Below are 12,241 nucleotides of genomic sequence, written 5' to 3'. Positions count from 1 at the left end.
TTGCTTTTTCAATCTACTAGATGGTGCTGAGCTTTTTCTTGTGCAGTCATGGCCAAGGGTAAAGTCAGTGGGATTGGCAGGAAGTTAATCAAAACAAAGATGGAGTCAGCGGAGAAAGAAATCAGAAATGCGCCGTGTCGTAATATATCGTATCGCAATACTATCGTATCGTGGCTTAAGTATCGCGAGAGTGACGTATCGTGGGGACTCTGCAGATTCCCACCCCTATTAGATACACATTAGTAATCCCAAATAGGGAAACATTTTAAATAATTTGAGTCCCTTTATTTATATTTCATTACAATAAAGTGTTTTTTTCACTGCGCAGTATTTTATTTGACTTTCTGTTCATGTTATTCTAATTTACATGTATATAGTTTGCTTATTCCTGCACTATTTTCTTGCACTCTTGTTCTTTTATATCTTAAAGAGGCGCAATTATGTCTTCAATGACCTTAAATAATTACACAAAACAAACAAAAACAGAAAGATAATTTATAGCAGAATCAGGTTTACGCATACAAGGTATTCGTCGTGGTGTAGATGGTGCGAAATGTGATGGCGGTGGCGAAGTCCACAGTGATCCAGAAGGTCACCGGTTCAAGTAAGGACCAAGTGCTACCGAGGTGTCCCTGAGCAGGGCACTTTTCCCTACACTGCTCCCATTCCAGTATCCGCCGTGCCAACACTAGGATGGATCAAATGAAGCACGTAAATCTGTAAATGTGGGACAATTAACGGTATATTCTATTCAATGCATAAACACAATTAGAGGAGATAAAAAGTAAGAAAAATAAAACAAAAACAATTAATATGATTACACGTTAAGATATCTAGAAATGAGTTACATGAAATCTGGCTATACTTAAATCTAGGTGCAGTATTCTGTTGAAAAGTACTTGGAATAATCAAATCAAATATGTGCAGTATTGTATTGGAAGTGGATGAGACGGACACTTGTGTACCAATGTGCAAAATATTTGGAGGGTTGTGCAGAACAGGCTAGGATTAAATGAAATAAATAAAATATCAAAGAATAGCTCAGAGAGAGATCAATTCGATAAACACATAGAGTTGTGTTTATACGTTCACAATGTGTGTGTGTGGAGCTTCACACTTTTAGAGATGCGAGGAGGAGGGTAAAGAAGAACTGGGGTGAGCTCAGCCTCCTCTGGACAGAGCGTTCAATCACGGCTGTTTTCTTCCCCTCCCTTAAAACTTCAATTTGTCACTTTGTATGTGCAGAGAATTTCTCACTAATATCCACAACACTCCTGCATTTCAATGAGGGAGGGAGGGAGGGAGGGAGTTAAAGTTGAGGGGAGGTCAGCAAGAGGAGATTGGATTTAACTGCTGTTTTCTGCTTTCTACTTATTGATGGAAAAGATTCACCAGGCGGCCTCGTACATGATCTATATTTCCTTACCAGTCAAGTGATTTAATTTGTTCTGCTTTTACGACGCCTACATTGTGCAAAAATAAATGAAAATTGAGTAAAACAAACTCCGTACGTTGGGGAAATTGCACTCTAGCCATCAGCAACAAACAAAAGCAGAAAACTCATCTGAGGTTAAATACAGTTATTTAAAAAATGCATTATTCATGATCCTTTTGGAAACCTTTCTCTTGCTCGGGAATACATCGCCCTTTCAAAGCCGCTGATGACTCCTGCATCACTTGACCATAATCTGCTTTACTCTGCTGTGGGTCTGACATAAATCCCACTGTCACAACAGGGAGAGAAACGTGTTTACCCCGGGGATTTGAGTTCATATTTACAGAGTTATTTCCTGTGTAGCACGGCTTAAAAAAACTGTTTTCCCAACGTGTTATCGGGCATGAAAACACACAACAATGCTAATGCCGTCCATACACACCCTGTCAAAGCATCTCCGTACCTCCGCCTGTCACCTGGATTAAAGCTAACCAAGGCTAAATTGAGCAATTGTGCTGCTGCTGCTGCTGCTGCTGCTGAGTGTCATTTTGGAGAGATGTCATGAAATTGGCGGTGCTAAAATAAAATGAAATAAAAGGAGTTGAAAAGCGGCAAGCACGCTGGCATCGGGAGCAGCAAATTGAAGATGGGGGGGAAGGGGAAGCAGGGAGTCATTTGGGCGGGAATGAGATGTGACTCCCCGCTGAGCAGAAAATAGCTCCTCATCTCTGTGGGCGAGATAACAAACAGAAACAGGAGGCTTCTGTAAATGTCAGCCTGTGGGGGTGTGTAATGTGGGAGGTGGGCCACGGGGCAAAGGAGAGACCGGTGATATCGACTCTAATGGAGGCAGCTTACCTGGAGGAAAATGAAAGGCTCCATGCTGGGCTAATTATATATACAAGTGAAAACACAATCGTCTTAAAAACTTGGAAGTGAGCATATCGCCTCGAGTCCAAATCCTTCAGGGGGAGAATTTAGGCGTCTGGAGGCATGTTCTCAGAATTACGTCACATTAAAGTGGAGCTGAGGGAGATGATGCTTTAAAGAGCGGAGGCTGCCAACAGGAAAATGGTGCTTCTGACGGGAAAGCAGCCCTTTCTGTAAGCTATAGTAACACAGCTGCATGCTCCAAGTCCATTCATAATACTGAGCAATTCCTACGTCTCAAACAGACACAGCCATTCCCCAAAAAACTGCACCTTGTTTCTGTTTAGCCAAATATAATATGGATCAGTGCATGATCCCCAGGTTTATTATGTAACCTGTATGGTGTTCTTCTCCCCATAATGACCGCCTCGCTGCACATTATCCCACTTATTACACGGCCAGATACTAAACACACTAACGACTCGACTCCCAGTATTAATTGAAATTATTTTATTGACCCAAAAGTGATCGTATTTCTTCAGCTAAGAAAAAAAAAAAACTCCGTTCCACAGCGCACCAACGGCTGGAACTGCGACAACAACAGCTTTACGGCAGCACTGATCGAGGTTTTCTGTCACTGTTCAAGTCTGTTCACAGTTTCTGCTCCACTAATACTATGATGGCCTCACAGAATGTCCTTATTCTGCTATCCAACTAGCTAAACACCTTCCCACAATGAGATCCGGACACCGAGGGTGAAGATGACTCTTTATATGGGAAATTGTGAAACTGAAATACACACAGTACATACACCAGTAAATATATGGCAATATGAGTTACACATAAATGGCTCAGACAGATGCGAGCAATACAAGGCTATTCAAAGCTAGCAGGGCAAATAAACTGTAAAACTCTGGCTGGAAATTATAAGGCATTATTCTTAATGTAATTAGTTTTAGGCACAAATGTCATAACAACATGTACTTACAGAGAATGCCTAGGAACAACTACGCAGGAAAAGCATAATAAACGTCCGTGCTGCTCTTAACCATGCTGTCTACTATTTCTTCTTCTGGCTTTCTGCCTACTTCCTGTAGCTACAGTGCATCGAGTATCAAAATAAAAGTCTCCACATCGTTTAGTCTAAAATAACTGCTGGCAGAGCCAGAACACTCCCCGTCTGGTATCTTTAGAGATACCATAACACATAAAAATGACACATTACTCTGGGGATAGAAGGAACACTAGTTCTGTAATAGGTCTTTGTTTTCCCTTGCTGAACAACCTTGACTTCAGCCTTTCTTATGAGACCATCTTGACTTGGAACAGTCTTAACAACGACCCCCATAGGCCACTCATTCCTTCGGGCCTGTTTCTCCTTGAGAAGGACTACGTCTCCTGGCTTGAGATCTGGTCTCTTGTGTTGCCACTTCTGCCGGGACTGCAGAGTAGCAACATACTCCTTACGCCATCTGTTCCAGAACTCGTCGGCCAGCAGTTGAACGCGTTTCCACTGGTTCTTTAAGATCTCCCTTGGACTGCAGCTGCCTAAAGGTGGAAGGGATGTGCCTGATTTCTGGGTCAGCAGGATGGAGGGTGACAAAATGTAGGGATGCTCAGGGTCCGATGAGACTGGTATCAAAGGACGGGCATTAATTATGGCTGTGACCTCGGCCAGGAAGGTAGTGAGTGTCTCATGTGTAAGATGTGCTTGTCCAGCACACAGCAGCATGCTGTCCAGTATGCGCCGTGCAACGCCGATCATCCGTTCCCACACTCCACCCATATGGGATGAATGGGGTGGGTTAAAGGTCCATGAACATCTTTCTTCTTGCAGGAAATTCTGGACCTTGCCCCGCTCTGTGGTGCTGATGCCCATTTCTCGGCATGCACCAACGAAGCTTGTCCCACAATCTGAGCGCAACTGTTTGGCTGGGCCACGCAGCGCGAAGAAACGCCTCAGGGCATATCGGCGGTTGTTAGGTAGACTCATCCGCGGCTGGCGGAAAGGTAGCGGAGCCACCCAACTGTTCGCTGAATCCTGAAAGACTTCATTCTCCATTGTCTCAAGGAACAGGAGATCTTCCATTGATGGCGCTAACTTGTGATCGTTCCTGGTTTGCTGGAAAACTGATACGCCCAGGTTGTCACTGTGTGTCACTTGGCTGACAGGCTGGGGCTGATCAGGGAAGAAGAGTCTCTCCTTTACCTTCAAGTGGTTCTTACAAGGGGGCAGGCAGCTTGGTCTGCCGTTTTCAAGGATGTACGTTTTCATACTAGTGACCTCAGGAAGCCGATGTGTGCTGCCCAGGCACACATCGCCGACTATCACCCACCCTAAGTCTAGCCTCTGTGCGTAAGGTGCGTCATGTGGTCCATTGATCTGTTTACGCACCTTGTGCACTCTCAGCATGTCCCTGCCCAGCAGTAGCAGGATCTCAGCACTCATGTCGATCTGTGGTATTTCACTGGCGATAGCTCTTAGGTGGGAGTGGCTGTGTGCGGCAGCTGGAGTTGGTATTTCTTCTCTGTTGTTAGGGATCATATTGCACTCCAGGAGCGTGGGTAGAGTTAGGCTGATGTCGCCATCCGCAGGTTCAATGACGAACCCTGTAGCTCGCCGACCGGACGCCTCACCTACACCAGAGCAGGTTTTCAGAGTGTAAGGGTATGTGGGCCCACTCATACTGAAGATGTCAAAAAACTCTGAGCGCGCCAGCGACCTGTTGCTCTGGTCGTCTAGCATGGCGTACATCCTCTTGCCCTTGTTGCGGCTGTCTGCTGGGTAGACCGTCACAAGGCATATCTTGGAGCAAGACTTGCCATTGAAGCCTTCCCCGCATACCTCCGTGCATTTGGAAACCACTGCAGTTTCTGGCGCTTCATAGCTCTCCCCGCCATTCTCTGATGGGGGTGGTGAGGTCTTGGAGACCCATGGAGCTGGGCCTGGGTGCATCGCTGTTGGGTGTCTATGGCTATAACACTCAGTGCATTTGATTGCTGCCTCACAGTCTCGGGCCATATGCTTATTTGACGCACAGCACTTAAAACAAATGTTATTCTCCTTTAATATTTTCATTCGTTCATCCATTAGCTTTTCTCTGAAGCCGCGGCACCTTTGCAGGGAGTGTGGTTTTTGATGCACAGGGCATTGCTTCTCTGGGTCTTCGACAGTGAGCGTGGGGTTAGAGTGGGCAATGTCAGTTTTGTGCACAGAGACTGTTCTGCGGCTGCTGTTGTGAGTTTCACTAAACTTAACTGTCCTGTTTGCAGCACTAGAGAGAGAAAAACTAAAGCTTGGGTCGTTGCGTGCCTTTGCCTGCTTGCGCACGAACTCTAGAAAGAATTGGAATGGAGGATAGGGAACCCTAAATTCTTGTTTGTATCGTGAGCCTTCCATTACCCACTTGTCCTGCAGCCCATATGGCAGTTTCTCCACTATTGGGTTTATACCCCTTGCTGTGTCGAGATATGATAGGCCAGGTAAGTATCCCTCACGCTTTGCAGACTCAATCTCCAATAGCAAATCAGATAGCTCTCTGAGTTTATGGGGCTCCTTGTGGGATATTTTAGGAAATTGTTCGAGTTTCCTGAAAAGTGCACCCTCTATAGCTTCGGGCGAGCCATACATCTCTTCTAACCTCTCCCATACGAGCCATAACCCTGCTGCTTGATCTCTCACGTTCACTGATCTAATGCGGCGTGCTTGCTCTGCAGATTCTGGGCCTAGCCATCTTATTAGCAGATCTGTCTCTTCTCCTGCTCTGAGGTCTAGGCTTTCAATGGTGTTCACGAATGAGCCTTTCCAGGATAAGTAATTTTCTGGCTTATCATCAAACCTGGTGAGTCCTGATGACACCAGCTGACTTCGTGCTAGGTACCTCGCCAAGTCAAATGTAGCTGTGTCACTGGAGCGGTGAGGAGCCCAGGGTCTGGTGGGGCTGTGGTCATTATACCTGGGTGTGTAAGCCATTACGCCTGGCCTGAGGGGGCTGTGGTCAGCGTACCTCGATGTGTGTGCAGGTAAGCCTGACCTGAGTGGGTTGTGGTCAGCATGCCTGTATGTGTGTGCAGGTAAACCTGACCTCAGTGGGTTGTGGTCAGCGCACCTAGAAGTGTGAGGAGGTAAGCCTGACCTGAGAGGGCTGCGATCAGCGCACCTGGATGTATGAGGAAGTAAGCCTGGTCTGAGTGGGTTGTTCTCAGTGTGCCGGGATGCGTGCGCAGGTAAGCCTGGCCTGAGTGGGTCGTGGTCAGCGTGCCGGGATGCGTGAGCAGGTAAGGCTGTATGCTGTGGCTGACTACCCAGGAGCTCAGTGCAATTGTGTCTGCCCGCACGACCCTCGTCCGCATGGGGGACACCATCTGCGAGGTGGTGGTCGTCAGGAGCTGGGGTGTTACTTTCCTTATCTCCACATACGGATACATATGTGCTATGATTGTGGGGCATTTGCTCGTCCTGTGAGCATAAATCTACGGGTGAACGATAGCTGCCACTGAGATGGCTGTGTCTCTCTACATAATCCTCAGTGCGCTGTTCCGCACTTTGCCTGGGCGATAACTCTGGTCCACGACTGCGGCACTCATCTTCAAAGTATACGGCCACAGCCTCCATTACTACAGCTTCCGCCGTGGCGGCTTCTGCCTCTCTTTCCCTTTCTAAGGCGATGAGTGTTGCCTCTAGACGGGCTTTTTCCATCTTTAATTCAATCTCTTCACGTGAATAGGCAGCTCTTGTGTGTGCGGCTTGGGCTTTAGCACGTGCTGTGGCTGCTGCCAGTGCTACTGTACATGAAGCTCTACTCATATGAGAGTCTGCAGATCTAACTGATGCACTTTTTCTGTCCATGGCTGCTATGGATGTTTTTTACCTCAATCCTTACTGGTGACGTGGCAGTTGTTGTACTGGTTCAGGCTTCCGGCACGACAATGCAGTCATCAGTAGCTCTTCGAAGGTCTCTCTTTTCACTATGATGGCCTCACAGAATGTCCTTATTCTGCTATCCAACTAGCTAAACACCTTCCCACAATGAGATCCGGACACCGAGGGTGAAGATGACTCTTTATATGGGAAATTGTGAAACTGAAATACACACAGTACATACACCAGTAAATATATGGCAATATGAGTTACACATAAATGGCTCAGACAGATGCGAGCAATACAAGGCTATTCAAAGCTAGCAGGGCAAATAAACTGTAAAACTCTGGCTGGAAATTATAAGGCATTATTCTTAATGTAATTAGTTTTAGGCACAAATGTCATAACAACATGTACTTACAGAGAATGCCTAGGAACAACTACGCAGGAAAAGCATAATAAACGTCCGTGCTGCTCTTAACCATGCTGTCTACTATTTCTTCTTCTGGCTTTCTGCCTACTTCCTGTAGCTACAGTGCATCGAGTATCAAAATAAAAGTCTCCACATCGTTTAGTCTAAAATAACTGCTGGCAGAGCCAGAACAAATACGTCTTTAAACCCTACAGAGCCCAGACCGTGTTCCTGTGAGTCTTCACTTCCTGTGAGTGTTCACGTCCTGTGAGTCTTCACTTCCTGTGAGTGTTCACTTCCTGTGAGTCTTCACGTCCTGTGAGTCTTCACTTCCTGTGAGTGTGCGCTTCCTGTGAGTGTTCACTTCCTGTCTGTCTTCTTCTGGTGATTTATCTGACCTCCAGCTCTCAGTCTTTTAACCTCCTTCTCTTTCTTGATCCTCCTTAACGGTCAATATAGTCCTCAACAGCGGTCTGCACTACTGGATTAACAACGGGTCACTGAATTGACCAATCAGAATCGAGTATTCAACTAAGCCATGTAATAATTACGATAATTTAGCAAACACAACATGCAATAGAAAAGAGGTTCATGTTACCCAAGGGTAAATAAATATGAAACAGTCCTGTACAGAGCTCTGGTCGGCTAGAATCCATTACCTCTGCAGATTGACCAGGAACACCAGAAGTAAGGAGGGCGAAACAGACACGACAGTAGGGTTAAAAGCACCTCCCAGAGACCATTACCCCTATATGTGTAATCCTTTGACTCTTCGGTGGTTCTGTATGGAATGAGCTTATCAGGGTTTCCCTGTGTGTCAGGATGAACACACTTATGAACAATTTAAATGAACAGAACTGAACATGATGATGGATTAAAGAGGGTGGGCGTATGATTTTAAAAAAAAAGGAAGGACAGAGGACAAGTCGTCCAAAAGAAAGAGTCGGATTTTGTGTCTGCAGAGAAAATTGCTGTACAGTCTCAAAGTTTAAGAGCACCTTGACTCTTCCCACCTCTGTTTCTTAGCCGGAGATAACAACGCTCTAATCTCTAATGGAAAAATAACCAGATGAAACAGAGCTAATCTGTGGCAGAGGAATACCAGCAGCGAAGGACAACTTCTTAAACATGGCTGCCTGCAGACGATGGGCACTTTTAAAGGATTATCCTCACACTCAGCGCCTTCCTCTCCGAAACATTTCCAGCCTCCACAGAGGAGAGGAGTGTTCACCCTGATACATATCAGTTATCACGGCCGAGCCACCTTACAGCCCCGCTATCCAAAAATAAATAGATTTTCTAAAAAAAGGTGTGCAGTTTCACCTCTTATCGAGTGTAAAGACGTGAGGAAGAGGAAGAGGAAAAGGCTGCAGGCACAATTCACAACACCTGGAATATTAATTATAATTTTTTGTTTCCAAATAACTCCCTCAAAACCTTCTGATAAAAGAACAACTTCAATCTGAGAAAGAGTAAAGACATCCCATCATTTTGGGCCTTATTCTGCACATGTTCAGGTTCATATCGGTATGTAGTGTCTCTCCTGGGACATGTCTCCATGCAGTAATGTTCAAAAAGCTCTTTATTTTTCTCATACTGCCTGTGCTGCAGCACCTCTTTTCACCCTCTGTCTGAAACCAGAGCCCAGTCTGCTCTGATTGGTTAGCTGGCCAGCTCTGTTATGATTGGTCAACTGCTTAGAGATGTCCCTCCCCTTCAGCCTATCACGTACAATGTGTTGGAGCGCTAGCCTAAAGAAGCGCAAATGTTACATAGAGATGTCACTATGTCCCGGAAGTAAACAACGGAGTCCAATGGAGGCGTTTCAGGCAGACACACTTTTACTGTTTGATGTTGCCATATTCTCAAACATTATTTAGGGACCCATTCAAACACAAACTACGCAATAATAAAATAAACCAAAGTGAAAATTGAGTGGATTTAAATTAGCGGAGGGTGTAAGACATATATCCGAGGCACTGCTCCAATGTGCCAGTTGTTTTTATAAGCAAAGAGCAAGGTGGAAAATCTCACTTCGACAGGTAAATGCGCAAGAACTCTATCACGAGAAGAGGTAGACGTGTTTGAAAATAAAATGTTTTCAGAGGAGCAGCAGTTTAAACTGAGCCATATGTACAGATTTGATTAATTAAGAAACAGAGTAATTAGTATTATAAGATCTTGCAGTCCTCTCTATCAGGGGAAAAGATAACACATGATGATAATTGATTGCAATGAGCTGTTCAGTCGAGGCGTGTGTTTCAGATTCAGTTTCCTCAATTAACAGGAACACACGTGAAGGAAATGAAGTGTGTTCTAACGAGGAGCTGGTGGACTGACTCTCTCCTACATGCTGGAGGTGGGCTGCCTGTAATTAACTCCTCCGATTGAATTCAGACTCCGCAGTGAGAATCTCCACAGAGGATAAATGGTCGGTGGGTGGGATAATTACCAGCAGCTCTGATATGAGAGAAGAGATCTGTCATCTCCAGCTGAGCGCCATGACAAAACATGTACAGTCGAAGCAGGAAGGGACTCTTATATTACTCTACTCACGTGTAATGATCCTCTGATACTACAGACACAAGCCAACAGGAGGTATCACTCCAACAGTCTTAAAGAACCCCTATTATACTCTTTTTGAACAATATATTACAGGCTCAGATATACAACATGTCTCTGATTGACTGAAACAACAAACAGATCATCGTAGTGTCCCATAAGCCCCTCCTTTTCAGCCCTGTTGCAAAAGGGCTGATTCTGTGTCTGTAGCTTTAAATGCTAATGAGCTGCTGCTGGCCACGCCCCTGTGTGACGTGATTGGTTTAAAAAACACAATGGTGCTCGAGGAGGTGATTCAGGTGATAAGGTGGGGGTTCCCTTGGTTGGTGTTTGGCTAATGGTTGCACAATCCAAAAAAACATCACAAAGTGGCCAAAATCTGATCGGCTGATTTTCAGTTTTTGTATAAATGGATCAGCACGAAAAGAGAGAGGATCTTTTTTTCCTGAAACCTTCAGAGTCTTTTAACACAGAGGGGACATATTTATGTTTAAGAGACATAAAAAAGGGGATTTTGTACAACAGGTGAGCCTTAAAGTCAAATAAAACAGATGTTCAGAGGATGATTGATATATCAGAGGACAGAAGCACCGTGAGTCTCATTGTGTGAGTTCCAAGATTAAAATATATATTTATTAAAGCATGCTTAATATTTTGAGTTGGATAAATTGGCAGTTTTCCACAGACTTCTACATTATGCCAGGCACTCAAACTAGAAGCTAATTCTTGACTTTCCTCATCGCAAGTAAATGAAGTCTCACCTTAAGATTCCTTTAGGAGCTTTTCTGGAGCTTTCAATCCTACTTCAGCAGCAACGGGAGATGGAAATCAGTCATCCGTCTGAACTTTCTGGTGGATAAAAACATACAATCAAGTATTAGCATTAAACAGAAACTCATGGCAACAAAACTCCAGATGAACAGTCGCTATAGAGGCTAACGTAGGCTCATCAGATTGACACGTTTCAATTTAAAAGGTCCATACTGAAGTTACACCCTCGGAAATGTCCCTCTGAGGGATTAATCAAGTCTGCCTTCTTCTCCTCCTCCTCCTCCTCCTCCTCCTCCTCCTTCTTCTTCTTCTTCTTCTTCTCCTCCTCCTCCTCCTTCTCCTCCTCCTCCTCCTCCTTCTTCGTGTCATACTAATTACTGGCAAACAACAGGTGGACAAAACACAAACAAACCACACCCATGTGACAAGTGACAATTAAATACCAGTGAAATCTTAATAACAATAATGGAAATGTTGTATATTTAGTTACATTAGATGCTCATGTCCTGCAAACACAACTGATTATGCACATTTTTATAAGGAAAGCTTCTGGTTAAAATAACAACATATCTTCACCACAGCAAACCAAAGCCCTTCCTGCAGGATCAGCTGCTCTCATCATCATGCACACCCCACACTCACCTCTGTGTGATCCGAACAGACACTTACACAGCTGGATGCTGCAGTAATTACACCTTTTAAAGCTTCTTTACATGGCTGAGGAGGAGCTGTGTTGAATAATTAAGGGATGCAAGTCATTAAAATTGGCAACATGCCAAGAGGAGGAAGAAGGAGCGGCAGATCTACTGAAGTGATGGAGAGAGAGAGAGGATGAAGGCTGACGGAGGTTTCTGATCTCAGCGGGGTCCGAGCTCTCCGTTGCTTCATGGCGAGCATCAGCATGGATATAAACTCAAAGAGGATGAATTATTCATTGGATGAGCATTGCTGTGGTGATTCTGCATCTGTCAGCTGCATCGGGGTGAAATACCTCTAACCAGCGATGGTTTTAAAACAGACTGACAGTGCTGCGTATTCATTCTCCAGTGATACAGTGATGAACAGCAGTAATAGAAAGCATGCACGGAAACAAGAAGGTTACTTACTCCATGTTTTATCTGCACATCACTCAGTCCTGCAGGATCCATGTTTCTGTTCGCCTGTTCAGAATATTACAGAAAGATGTTAGCAACTTTTTTTGTGGCTCCTTTTGTTAGCAATGCTAGTGACATGAGACTAAAACAACTCAACTACAACATGGATTGCCATAAATCCCGATTATTTTGGGGATTTACTGACTTTTATTCAGTCCCAACTACAGATACAAAAT

General features: G+C 44.8%; 1 long non-coding RNA gene across 1 annotated transcript; it reads right to left on the bottom strand.

Annotated features, from left to right (window-relative positions):
- Nucleotides 1–506: 506 nt before the first annotated feature.
- LOC134865772 (uncharacterized) lies at nucleotides 507–12,072 on the bottom strand. The gene is made up of 3 exons (XR_010165999.1): nucleotides 12,018–12,072; nucleotides 10,902–10,989; nucleotides 507–688 (listed from the first exon to the last, which is right to left on the bottom strand). It is a non-coding gene; the product is annotated as an uncharacterized LOC134865772 (long non-coding RNA).
- Between the last annotated feature and the right edge of the window lie 169 nt (nucleotides 12,073–12,241).

This window comes from Eleginops maclovinus, chromosome 6, assembly GCF_036324505.1.
Source record: "Eleginops maclovinus isolate JMC-PN-2008 ecotype Puerto Natales chromosome 6, JC_Emac_rtc_rv5, whole genome shotgun sequence".
Lineage (NCBI taxonomy): Eukaryota > Metazoa > Chordata > Actinopteri > Perciformes > Eleginopidae > Eleginops > Eleginops maclovinus.
This window is presented reverse-complemented; position numbering and strand designations above follow the sequence as displayed.